The sequence below is a fragment of the Neopsephotus bourkii genome, unplaced genomic scaffold (genome assembly GCF_033783945.1).
Source record: "Neopsephotus bourkii isolate Nb327-2 ecotype Australia unplaced genomic scaffold, CSIRO-AGI_Nbou_v1 NB_259, whole genome shotgun sequence".
In the NCBI taxonomy this organism is placed as follows: domain Eukaryota; kingdom Metazoa; phylum Chordata; class Aves; order Psittaciformes; family Psittacidae; genus Neopsephotus; species Neopsephotus bourkii.
The window spans coordinates 1807501-1821171 of NW_026900768.1; positions in this window are offsets into that span (position 1 = coordinate 1807501).

Genomic DNA, 13671 nt, shown 5'->3' on the forward strand with positions numbered 1-13671 from the left:
CTGCTCGCCTTATGCAGCGAGATCGCAGCTGACAATCTTTGTTTTAAACCCCTGCTGATGTTCTTGCTCCAGATACTCCCACATCAGACAAAAATATCTGCATTTTCACCCAAACGCGAGCAATTACTAAGGAAACGGGCCTCTCGCTCCTTGCATTTTCCTTCTGGTCCATTTGAAAACGGATCCATCAGCGGGTACCAGGCGTTTAGGGGAGAATTTCTTAAAGGGCATGTGGGACGGCAACAAAAGGCTGCCATTCACAGGAGAAGTCAAAGGCACTAAATGGGGACATCAAAAGGAATTCGGATCCAATCGAAAAATAAAAGAATCTGATTTCTTTTCTTATCTGAAACACGCAGATGAAAAGCCCCTAAAGCAAACAGCCGAAGAAAGCGATGTTTTTAAAACAGCGAGGAAGGGGGAGAAAAAGGGGAGGTGGGGGGAAATAAAGAAACAATCTCATGAATGCGTTTCTTCGGACTTTAAATGAGATGAATGACAACATAATATCAACAGCTTCTACACGACAAACCCCATTAGACTAATGTCTTTCACTGCCTCAGTTTTACGCCTGAAACTATTCCCGGACCCAGCAATGACTACTGCTAACAGCAGAATAACCCGGAACGACCCCTTCTCTAGGTGCAGCGCCGGAGGGTAGCTGCGGGCAGCGCCCCGGGGCTGCGGGTGGAGGCTGCCAGCCGCCGTCACCCCCAGCAACTCCCGCCGCTTTCCTTACTTTTGAGCAACTGGTATTGATTATTGGCCTATACTACTGTATAGAGGAGAGAGAGGACATCGCTGCTGGAAGATACGTCTGCTCCAAATGTAAATACCCGACTGCAAAGGGAGAATTATCTATGCCCGAGCGAAACACCAGCGGAAAGAGCCATATCTGTTGTTGGAGGAGAATGCTGGGTCTCCCCTTAGTTCTTTCTCAGCCATTTGCTCAGGGAGAACGGGGCAGCTTCCCTGCTCCTGGCCTCATGTCTCCATATACTAAAAGCCTTTCCGAGGAAGCCGCGGATTTTCCGGGGTGCTCTGGGCTCGCCCTGCCCAGGTCTCCCTGAGCACGACCCGCCCCACAGTCCCCAGGGCAGCGGCGGGGGAAGAGGCCCGCAGCGGCCGACGAAAGCTCGCCACGGCGGGAGCCCCCCTCCCCCGTGCTCCCTGCTCGGATAAAGCCCTTCCTGACAGGGGAGGGAAGGGGCAGGCTGCAGGGCAGGGGTTTCCCTTTGGTCTCAGTGTGTGTTCTGTAAAGTTGTGACAGATTATTAGTAAAGGGAGGGGTTTCACAGTTTGATGAAGATATAACACACTCTGGACTATCCGTCCTCCGTTTCATTCATCAGAGGCAGGGGCAGGAAGAGGGGGAGAGAGGAGCTCCGTTCCTCGCCCCCACAGTAATTCATCACGGCGGCTGAATCGGAGAGTTTTGTCCTCCAGCGACTCTCTCCCCTGGCCGCCGTCCCAGATCCATGGTCCGTCAGCTCCGTCCCAGGCGGGCCCTGTGGATGGGCCTGAGCTGCCCCGTTCTCCCCCACCCCGCGCACGGGCAGGGACGGCCGTCACCGCGGCTGCGGGGCTGGCGTTCCTGGGCTCAGGGGGCGCGGGCACGCGCGGTGGTCCTAGTGGCACTCTCTGTCACCTCACCCCCACTTCGCCCCTCCCAAGGGGGAAGTTTCCCTTTTTTAGGGTAGGTAATATGCTTCGGAGAGAAAATCCGAGGTGCTGTGTAGAGGAAGCAGGACCGATGGAGAGAGCCAGACGAACAAACAAGGAGATAGATACGTATGGGGCGAGGATACTCCTATGGCAGCCTTTTGTTTGGGAGTGAGTGATCCTCATTGTCTGTCGAAGCGGAGAAGAGAGGAAATTAATTGCAACCAATTAATAATTAATCCCGTTTAAACAGCTTTATTATCACCCACGAACGAGAGGGAATTGGTCTGATAACCCCCCGAAGACCGAATGTCAAGTTTAACCAAATAGTTATTGCTTTATCAAACAGAGTCTGCAAATAAATTAATCAAAAGCAAATATGTTCTTTGTGCGGCTCATTTGCCAGTAATGGATGGATATGAAGATTTGCCGATATTACTGTCTGTCATTCAATCTAACAAAGTGAACATTTATTGCATATATATTAAAAATTATCCCTTAATCGAGTGGGGCTGGTGTTGCAGTTATTGGAGTCTTCCCAGAGGTGAAGTCCCCTTGGACAGGAGCGGGGAGGGCTGCTCTTCTCCTCCCGTGCGATTCCCTTCGGAACATGTTTCAAAATTGCTTTAATCCACCGCTAAATTGAGCTGTTTTACTAACTGTCCACGATATCATAAACAGTTTGAGAAGCTAATGGACGAGATGTTATAAAAATAGTGGACGCAAGGCACAGAAGAGGCGATATATTCACCCAGGAGTGATGGCTGGGGACCCAGCCATGGCGAACAAATCCTCTTTGTCTCCCCATTGCTGACATCATTTTCTAATTAGGCATAAAATTGTCTTCATACACTGGTATCGCTGGCATCATAAACATAACCATTATGGTTCATAAGGACCCCATTGTGGGGACCCCCTCTCAAAATAGAAAAGGATCTGGAGAGGCCCAGAGAAAAAAAACATCCCCTTTGTTTTCCCTTTTGAGAAGACGGATGGGCAATGTCACGCAGATGATTACTTTGGACTATTAAATTGTCAGAAAGGAAGATTTTCCCTATTAATAAAGGGATTATGGGGGAGCGATGGAGCTGGATGCTGGAGGCTGTCGAGGCGCAGTACAAGGCACGGTGTGCACGGGGATGGCGGGGGTAGCTCCGCCGCCTGGCATGGCACAGCACGGGCCGGCACTGCCCGGCACACAGCACGGCACGGTAGAGCACGGCACAGCCCATGAGAGCAGTGGCATTCCCGGGAGCGAACCCGGCCGTGGCCCGCGGAGTAGCGGGCAGCCCCGGCTCCGGCGCCGGGATAACTGGATGGAGATGGATGGAGCAGCCTATCGCCCCCGACGCGGTGTCAGCCCCCGGACAATTACTGTCTCCAGAGGGATGGACAGACTGACTGACACTGACCTCTGCCCACGAGCCCACTGGCGGCCCCGAGGAGCTTATGTGCAATTTGCTGGATTTCGTTTACAATAACCCGACTTGACATAAATAACTCTCCATGCTGTGTCTGCGCCCGCCTGACCTCCTGAACTAGCGCGAAAACACTGCCGTATTGATCAGGGGTGCGGGTTTTTTCTCTTTTCGGTCCGTGAGGATCCGCTCCCTCCTTCCCCCGGCCCGATGGCTCCCCCCAGCCGGCCCGGCCTAGTCCCCTCACGGTGACCGCAGCCGGGCCAGGCCGGTGCCCCCCTCAGTCCTGAACAGAGCCTAGGTGAACGGGAGAGTGGTCCCTTATTCTCTTTCTTCTCTGGTCCCGTTTTTCCTTTACGGCACTTTCCTAACATTTTAAAGTGGCACGAGTTAAGTTTCATGTCGCGACAGCCAATAGCTAGTCGCGAGCCTCAAGGAGTCATGGGCTCCCCGAGAAGCCTCCGCTCCTCTCTGCTCTGCTCACTGGAGCTTTGTCTTTGCTCCTGCCGGGAGCTCCGCGGGGGGCATGTGGAGAGGGGCGGAAGAAAACTAAATAATTGAGAACGAAAGTAAAGAGGGAAACGGGGGTGGGGTGGGACGGGGCTCCCCGTCAGAAACCTTGCGGAGCGGGGCTGGTGTTATCCATTTAGTGTGACATATGGAAATCTCTCGGTGGACCCACAATTAAAGGAGCCGGCCCTCGTCCTTTATTCCCCGCTAACTTTTGTGTTAAATGTTAACAACCTGGCGCTATCCATTCTCGTTCTATTACCAACTGAATGTTGACTCCAAGGCTGCCTTCCTTTCTGCCTATTCTGGGGCTGCCTCCCACGCAGATTTATGTATTTTTGATATTAAATTCTTTCTATCATTAAGCCTGCTCTCTTGTTGACTTTCATTGACCCTTGCCCTTGTCCCCATACTTTTACATATTTAATACAGGAACATTTTCGCCGGTGCCCTCCCCTCTTTGTTCCCTCCTGGTTGACTGCCGTCCCTAATGGCATGTGCTATTTGCTCTGCTGTTGAACTTGGTAGGGTCACATAGTCCTGCGCTGTGATATCTTCTTCATTTCCAGCCCTGCCATTCTGGGGAGGTGTCTTATGGAACAAGCCTTTTTTTCCCCTAGCTACCGGCTTCCTAATGACTTAAGCAAACACCTTCGCTAATGATACCACAGGCTCCCTAATCCCCTCGGGGTTTTGTTCAGCTGAACTCCCAATGCTCTGCCTGTCCCACTGGCAGTGTGGCCTCTCTGACCTGAGACATCGCAGCTCTTCTCCTTGGAGCGGGCTGCCTTGTCCAGCTCCGCCTGGGCCAAAGGCCAGGATCATGGGAGCGTTGCATGCCACCAGCTGCTTGAGGTGACACCGAGTTACAAAGAACCGCCAAAGGAAACTTGGGCTCACACAGGCAAATGAATGTGTTCATTTATCTCCTCTGCCTCCGCGGTTCGCGGCGTGCCTCGGCCCTACGGCTTGGCTGGGGGAGCAGGGAAATGTCCTTCCCGAGAAAGATTGGCTCACTTCTCCTAGGCCGGTCTGTTCAGTATCATTATGTGACCGGTTTTCAGAATTGAAGTTGCCTGGTGTTTTGATTTTTCCCTGCCTGTGCAGTTGTGCCCTGGAGGTCCCTTCAAAATGGATGCTAATTGTTGGGGCTGCACACTGCTGCCTGCTAAAATGCCCCAGAGCTCCCAGGCCTTGCTCCTCAATGGCTTAATTGACAAGGACTTGTCTGTATTTAGGAGCAGCTGGTCCAAAGCATTGGCACATCAGTGCAATCTTAACACAGCATCCCTAGCCTGGAGGAGTATGAGGGTAAACGTGGTTAAAATGAAGCAAGATTTATAGCCGGCCCCCTTGGGTAATGCGACAGAAGACAGCTACCAAGATTTTCCCTAGTAGGGGTTTCATTCATCAGCTTCCTAGCCTTGGTAACGTGTCTAGGAGCCACGTTCCAGCTATTATTAATAATAGGGGGTGGCCATTTAGCACAATTAGGCAGGTGACAGTATTCCACAATAATGCGTGGCCCTAGAAGAGACGGGAAGCCACTAACATGCAGGTCCGCTGCCGAGCAGCGCAGGAGCTCTGCCCCATACCCACGTCTCGTAGTGGGTCCGGGCTGGCCCGGGGAGGCAACACAGCGAGCGTTCATCTGCATGCCGAGCCCTAGCCCTCAGCTCAGTGGGCTGCCGCCCAAACCCTGGCAGGCACAGCTTCGCCCTCCTTGGAGCCCACGAGGAGGGCTGGGAAAGAGTTTCTTCCGCTGAACTGCCTCTTCTAAGACCTGGATTAAACCCTCTGGAGATACAGATTGGGTTAAAAAAATTGTTCTCCATTGCGTTTCTGAATTTTAAACTAAGACTCTCCTTCATTTCGGTTGCACAGATGAAATACATATATTTTTTCCCCCACTCTCCTTAAAGGCTTCCTCTCGTGAGCTTCCCTTTTATACGATTTAAACTTACTTGATTTCTAAACGGGAACTGCTGGGTTTATTTGATGCACAGGGTTATTCAGCGTTTTACAAAGAAGGTTATAGCGCGGCTTAAAACTAAAGGTTTTTTGTTGTTGTTTTGCAATGTGTGGGAAATACTTTTGTGTTCACACAGTTCGCCCCATGAATAGGGATAATAGGTTCGCGATCCTCATTGAAATTTGAAGTTTTTAAACAGAAATTCCCTAACTTTTGCTCGTTTTCTTAACTTTTTTCGCAGGAACAATGCCAACATTGAAGCCCTCGGTTGGAGTCTGCACAGTTGGAGATCTTTGGTGCCATTTTAGACATCTTTGGATTTCATCAATCAAACTGACTGCAATTTTCCATAAAAACCCTGAATTTGGGTCAGAAAGTGGGCAAAGCAGATAAAGATCGTTCGAGCTGTCTTATAAGATGATAAATAGATATCCTTTCAGTTCAACAATGCAAGAAGTGCAGTTTTGTAATTCACTTCCATTGGTTTTGAATGCAGTGAGTCGAAACAATTTATACATGTTTTCCCATGGTTAGAAGATGTCTTTACATAATTGTCAATAGTAACTTGACCTTTTTCCCCACGAGCTACGAAGAGCTGCTTTTTTTTTTTTTTTTTTTCCCCTTTACTAGAGTACAGAAAAAGGCTGGTTTGGGTTGGTGGATTTTTTCCCCCTTCCTCCTTCTTTCTTTTAGCGACTAAATCAATAGGTTATTTCTTCTTATCCTTAGGTTTAAGCAGGTGGTAGTTGGTTCACCCAGCTCACCACTCCGATAGGAAATATTTTGCTCTATGCTGCAATGAACAAGTGGCCTGAGCCAGGTTTTAGCCAGACCTGATGGATTTACTCTGTGTATTCTTGAAATAGGGAGAACAGTATTTCATCTAACGAGGGAGAAGCCCTAAAAGTCTTTTGCAGAGACCTCAGTGCATCCTGCCACAGCTGGCAGTGCCCTGCCGAGTGGTGGAGGGGAGGGCTCCCGCCTCCCGGGTTTCTGGCAGCTCCCTGAGCCAGTCCCAGAGCTCCCGGCCAGAGGGACCAAGAATGTCTTGCAGAGACAAGGTCGTGCTCATTAGCCCACTAGATGCCCCAGAATCCGGGCAGGACTGGGAGGGGCAGCTCATGTACTGTGGGAGGCCTACAAGAGTGTGTAAACCCAGTTAACATCACCAGCACAGGCCATCGCTCTGCAAGTGTTTGGGAAAGTAAGCTATGAGCGTTGGCCTAGGTCTGTATAATAGGGAAACTGAGGCACGGAGCCGCTTTCCCACGGTTGGGACCTGGGTGGCCCGGTCCTCGCTGGTCCCTGCCCATAACCACGAAGCACCCTTCTGGGAAGAGGGAGGCAAGGAGATATATATATACATATATATATATATATACACACACATATACATATATATATACACACATACATATACACACATACATATATTTTTGGGAGGTTTGGAGGTTTGAACTCCACAGGTTCTCCGGGGATTTGGTTCGGGGTCAGGCAGCGGTTCCCCACACTCTGCCAGGCCCAGCCCCCCATGTGCCCCTGGGCGGCCTGCTGTAAACCGGCCCCGTAAACTGCCCAGCCCCTGGCAGAGGAAGGTGGTGGTGGGAGAAGGACCTGAAATAAGATATCAGCTTTTGCCTTTCCTCCCCTCGCCTTGAACACAACAACCCTGCTAAGCGCTGAACGCGCCCAGCTAATGGATAATGACCTGCGGTGTGCAGCTGCCTCCTACTCAGATAAATGCTGCTTTTACTATTAATTGCATTTGTAACATGAGCGCAGTCGGTTCCCAAACTAAAACAACCTAGAAACAGCAGCATCCACTTTGTGGTGGGCGCAGCTGCCCTTCCGGAGCACCCGAACCCTTCTGTAGGGTGCAGGAGGAGTCCCAGGCTGTCTCTTTGACGAGACAACCGGAGGGAGGGGGAAGAAGGCGGCCCAGCTGCCCAACAGCATTTCTGCCTTGTTTTGCAAAGGACCACGTGGAAAGGCGGAGGGAAAGGGTTAAAGCAGCTTGTGGCCGTTCGTGACTTCCCACGGCCCCCGTGAGTGTGAAGCAGAGCAATTCATGCCGTGCAAATTTCAGGGCTGTTAGCAGGTCCCCTCCCTAAGACGGATCTTGGGTGAAATTTCACCTGAACGAGATAAAAAATTCCTTTTTTTCCCCCTATTTGTTTCCTCAAGCGAAAACAAGTCTGTTGTCCACCCTCCTTCCAGCTCTTCCGCAGAGCCGGAGGGCGGGAGAGCGTCAAAAATGCTCCGCAGCGATGCCTGGAGCGGCAGCTGCCGAGGGAGCAAGGGGTCTGGGCCGGGACGGGCTAGGAACCGTACGAGCAAGAAAGCAAAGCTCTCCCTCCAGCTCCCCAGTAGGGTTTATTACACCTCAGCAGAGAAAAAACACGTCTCCAAGTTTGGGCTGCTTGGAAAATGCTTCCGTTTGTTTATAACTCTACAGCAGCAGCTTAGCTGGAGACACGGTGGAAGTTACGGAAGGGTTTGGGGACAAGCCATTCATATTCGGGTTGCAGTTACCAACAGTGTGATAGGAATAATGTTTTGTTTATTAGGGAGTTTTCTGCTCCGTGCTAAACGTCAAAAGCCACGCTATAAAGAGGTAAAAGTATTTCTCCCTTGCTTCCTTGCTTGCTGTGTCCCTAAGTGAAGCCAAGCCGCGGGCGTAGAGAAGCGGGGAGGTGCGGGGCCGGCCCTGTGTACCGCCCGCTCTGCGGCCCCTGCTTCCTCTTTTGATTTCTTTTTCTTTTCCTTTCTCTTTTTTTTTCTTTCTTTTAAATTTTCTCTCTTTTTTTTTTCTTCTCCGCCCCATTTTTTAAATTATTTTCTTCCTTTTTTTTCCTCTTCCCTCCCTATCAAACAAATATCGAAGCTAAAACTGTCCTTAGAAATATCTGCTTAGTCCCTTTCCTTTGTCAGTGACACTGTCTACAAACACTGCTGCCCGGTGCGTCCCAAGAGCGAAGGGGCTGGCAGAATATCCCTAAGAGGAGGGAGTCCGCGGATGTTTTCACACGGCGAGCGCAGCTCACGCACCTGCGGAGCGGGGCGGAGGCGTGCTGGCACCGGCGGAGTCCACTCTCTTTGCCCTGAAGGGAAATCAATAACCTTTTGAATGTCATTCCTAGCCGCTGGCACCAGCCGGTTAACGATTCAGCCAGCCACCCTCTTCAGCGGCGGATGACTTGCCCAGGATGATAAATACAGTTGCAGATTTTTCAGTCACTCTGGGTTTTAGCTGTGGAAATAACCCTCGTGGCTCCTTACTGTTTAAGCTCCCCTCCCTCCACCCAGGTATAAGCGTGGCTTTTGGGCCCACTCTATTTCCACGGCCTGTCTGAGGGGAAGACTCCCCCTTTCCTTGCCCTTTTCCAGGGTGGTGCCGGTGCAGCCGGACACTCGTTCGGGGCAGGACGTCGCTAGCTGCCGGCGGTGCCCCAGGATGGGACGGAGCTTTATGACGGTGGTCCTGGGCTGGGGATGGGGGCGGACGGGGAGCAGCGCTCTGGACGCATCGGGACAGAGCAGGCACAGAGCGCACGGTGCTGATGTCAGGCCACACAGCGCCGGTGCCGGGGGCTAGAGGGAGGCTCCCTCGGCCGGGGCAGGCGGGGGGGGCTCTCCGCTCGGTGCAGCCCCTCTCTCCAGTCTCTCAAAGCCCCTTTCAGCCGCTCTGCGGGCTCCTCACCGGAGGAGGCTGGAGCTACATAAAAGCGCATTATGAAAATTATAATATCGCGTCCAGAGCATGTCCGCGGAGGCAGCTCGGCAGCTTTCAGGCATTGAGCCCCTGTTCAGCTGGGCTGAACTGTAAAATATCCATTTGAATTCAGTGCCTGAATGGAGCAGCAGCAAGAACAACAAGGACCGGGGCAACAGAGCTCTCTTTATCCCCCCTGCGACTTCTCCCTCTACATGGCCATTCCTTTCCTGCTGCACCTTTCTAGCTTATGGGCAAATTCAAGGGCTTTTCTTCTTCTTTCTTTTATCTGAGCGGGAAGGGGGGAAGGAGCGGAGGGGGAACGTGCGCGGGAAAGGCCCGGTGCCCTTCCTTGCCTCCCTCCCAGCAGGATGCTCCTCGGCGCCGGTGCAGTGCCGGAGGGGGGAGAGAGAGAGATACCCAGCACGCCATGCCAGGCAGAGCCAAGCCCCCCCGCCACTCAGCTCCGGGCTGAGGCTGTGGGAGAGAAGCCTCTTCCTCCATCCCAGCGAGCGGCCCGCTCTGCCCGCCTCAGCGTACAGCGGCCTCACACCCAGAGTCGAGATTAGCTGCGAAGGAGCCCCAAAACCTCAAGGAGCCGGGGGTGGGAAACGACTGGGGGAGGGGGTCCGTCTTTGGCAGATATGATCTATGGAGATAGATGAGCCGACCTGCTATTCAAAATACTATCCATTGTGTTGATAATGGCCTGCTTATGACTGGAATAACCCCTTTAATATTAATAGAGCCTTTTAAGGCCGCGGTTTCCTGGGCGCTGGGCAGGCGGGAGAGCAGCGCAGGTGTTGGGGCAACCTGTGCAGGCAGTGGCCCGGCCGTGGGTCCTGGCGCAGGCAGCGAGCAGGTGCTAGCGGGACGCGGCCCCTCTGCGCCCGGCGAACAAAGGCTCGGCTCGCCCTGGGTCTGCGAGCATGAAGAATTGTTTAATTTCAGGGGAAAGTGAAAGGCTCTGCTTCTGCCGGGACGTGACATTTCCTGTGGTGAAGCCTGCATTGGCTGCTAATAGAGATCTAATTGATGGGTGAAGTCCCATTTCCGCGCTTTCTCCTTTATTGCTCCATCCAGTCTGTTGCAAAATATAACCTTAATCTGATTTAGCAATTCCTCCAGGATTCGGTGCAAGCTTACAGCACAGGAAAAATCGTTATTAAAAAAGTTAAAATACAGACTTGGATTCAGTGCGTTGCCTTTTTTTGTTTGTTTGTATTTTTTTCCTTTCCTTCTTACTTGTTTTATCTAGATCCAGCGCCACCCCGGCTCCTGGCATTTAACACGTTTGCTTTCGGCAGTCACTCCAGGTTTTATGACTATTAATATCAGAAAGGGTCGGCGATAACGCCGCCTCCCCTCTTTGTTCCAGCTGCAGATGCAGGCGTTTCGGAGCCGAGCTCCAGGGTGCGGCGCCGGGCGGGATCTGAAGCACAGCCCAGGCCAGCAGCAGGGAGGGGGTGGAGAGGCACCCCTAGTTTGGCTGTCGATGTCGTCAGAATAAAAACATAACAATAAATAACAACCAGCACTGTTTTACTGGAGCTAATTTATCTCCATCTCTCCCTCCCAGGGGATAAAATAATACGTTTATTTCAAAAAGACAGTCACGGGACTCAATGGCAACCGGCCCTCTGCCTGCCTGGAGGGATCCTGCACGACTCCGTCCTCCTCCCTTTGCCTGCAGAGGGGCCGGGGCAGACCCCACTGCCCCGGCCTTCACACCTCGGGTACACCAAGGAGCGGGCGGGATCCCCGAGTTCCCCGGCGAGCCGGGGCAGGGTGTAAGGGTCTCCCCAAGCCGCCGTCGGGAGGGTACGCCCGGAGAGGCTCATGCGCGGAGGCAGCGGGCAGGCCGGTGAAATTCCTTTTAATCGTTTCTTTGCCTTTTTCTGCTTTTTTACGCGCTGAGATAGCGAGGAGTGTACAGGCATTCTGGACCTATACAAACTCTCTTCAGTCCCCCTTGATAGGTTTAATGAGGCGGAACGCGATGAAGGGGATTTGAACCGGTCTAAATGATTGATGAAGCCTAGGGCAAGGCTGAGCTTTTTCCGGATAAAGCCCCATACATCCCCTTATAATGGCTGGATAGTGGCAGGGCTGGGCTTCTTCAAAAGCCGTGGCCCAAGCGCATTGAGAGGAAACAGGGAGGGAAGGTGCTCTGTTGTTACCTAATCAGCCTGTGCACTGAGCCACCAGCCGCCTGAAGCAGGAGAGCGCTGCCGGGGACGTGAGGCGGGTGAAAGGGCCATTTCTGGCACCCTCACACACACACGCGTGTACGCACCCTCACACCCCGTGGAGCACTGTCGGCTCGAGCCCACGCAGCTGCCTGCGAGCGCAGAGTGGGGCCATAACCGGCTTCCCCCTCGGCACGGCGCGACGCGGCGCGGCACGGCACGGCACGGCACAGCACGGCACGGCACGGCTCAGCACGGCACGGCACGGCTGGCAGCTCTCACTCACCCGCTGCCTGGTGGTGGTGGGCCCACAGGAGAGGAGTCGCGGGTCTGGCCTTCAAAGCGGAGGCCACCCGTCTGCCCTACAACCGGGCTTTGGTTATGCCCGTGTGCCCGTGTGACTGCGCACCTGTAATGCCTGCAACACACACAAACAAACACACAAGGATACGTGGCAGGAGGAAAGTAAGCCGAGAGCTGTGGATGTGACTACAGTAATAAAGAGCAGATTTAAATAAAGAGTGTTAAAATCTTCAACATCCCAAATGTTTTGGTGGGAGAGGGCCTATACATTCGATGTCATATTCCATGGGATGGTGAGGTCCTCCAGGCTCCTCAGCTGAGCCAGCCACTCTTTCTTCGGCTGGGTGAAACGTAAAACAAGCCCAGCCCTTAGGGATGGTGAACACCGTGGCAGTCCTCCATTTTGAAGGTCCCAGTAGGATGGTGTTGGTGATGGAAAGCCATTCTGGCAGGCAGGGCATAAAACAGTCCCTGATCCTGATCTGCAAGGAGTGACAAGTGTCCTACTGTGGACATGGTTAGATTTGTGTAAACCTTCCTCAGGTTAAGCCTACCCCTTTTGCCTCCTCCCCTTATTCCCCCCCCTTCCCCCCTTCCCCCCCCCCCGACTAAAATAACTTGTTTTAAGTAAACTAAAACTAGTGCCATGTAATGGCTAGATGGAAAAGCTCTTATTTTATAAAGACTATATGCAAACATATACCACTCGGCATAATAGTCTATGATTAATTCAAATCCCATGGAGGTAAGCAATTCACTGATGAAAATGTGCAAGATGGTACTTCAAGTATGTGTATATGGGAACAGACATTCTTTGTGCCCGAATGTTCTGTAAAATCAATGATAGGAAAGAGTCCTATGCAAAAATGGTTCCTCTTAAGGAGTGATGTTCTAAACCTGGTCTGTGTCTTTCCCCTTAACAATCAAACATGGTCTGACTGCAAGGATACGACCATTTTGAGATCAAGCAGCTAGGGTTCCTGGGATGGATAAAAGTATCCTCTACAGTATCTTGTAGTTTTCAGTATAACAAGGTGCTAGAAGCAATCTTTTCCCCTTTTATACTACTTCAAAGTGCACTATGAAAGAGGCTGTTTGAATTATTTGTACAGAGATAGAATTCAGTAAAGCAATGACAACAGGTTGTAGAGGAAAAAAAGATGACTATTCATTTTTTCACTTCATCCCTTATCACTTCGGCTTCCATCATTCACCTTTGGGACCAACACCTCGATCCCGAATCAGATAAAACTCTTACTGCAGTCAGCAAAGCTAAAATCTTGTTCACCTTATGAAATCACACTGACTTCCAAGGAACTATTTACACTCACAGAGTGAGTGGATTTAGGGGAGACCAATGTAGCAACCCTTACTGATATGAATTGCACCCTCCTCATCAGCTGCCTTGGGGTAGGAGCACTCACACTAGTGGTTAGTAGCAAAGGTAAAATAAGCCCCACTTAAACAGAATAACTCCACTAACTCTGTACCATACAACATTTCCCGAATGCTGTGAAGTTAAGAAAGAACAACTTTATTAAGAAATGAGTATGAAGGGTAAGTCATGACTATTGTTGTCTTGCACAAGCAGTAGTGCTTTGGGGGAAAAAAAAAAAGGACAAAAGAAATCAATGAGTTAAAATTATTAGTACAGTGTAATTTGTCTCTGAAAAGCGAACAAAGACATTTGGGACAACGGAAAGAAAAACTGCTGGTTGTCTCTTCTTAGACAAGAACTCTATTACATCTATCAATCTGTTTTATCTCTGAATTATCTAGATTATATTATTAACATTAACATTGCAGCATATTCTATACTACTCTGAATCCAAGGATCTCAAGACAATTTACAAATACTAATGAATGAACAGGGCACAAAACCCCACTGTTATTTTGTATTTACTT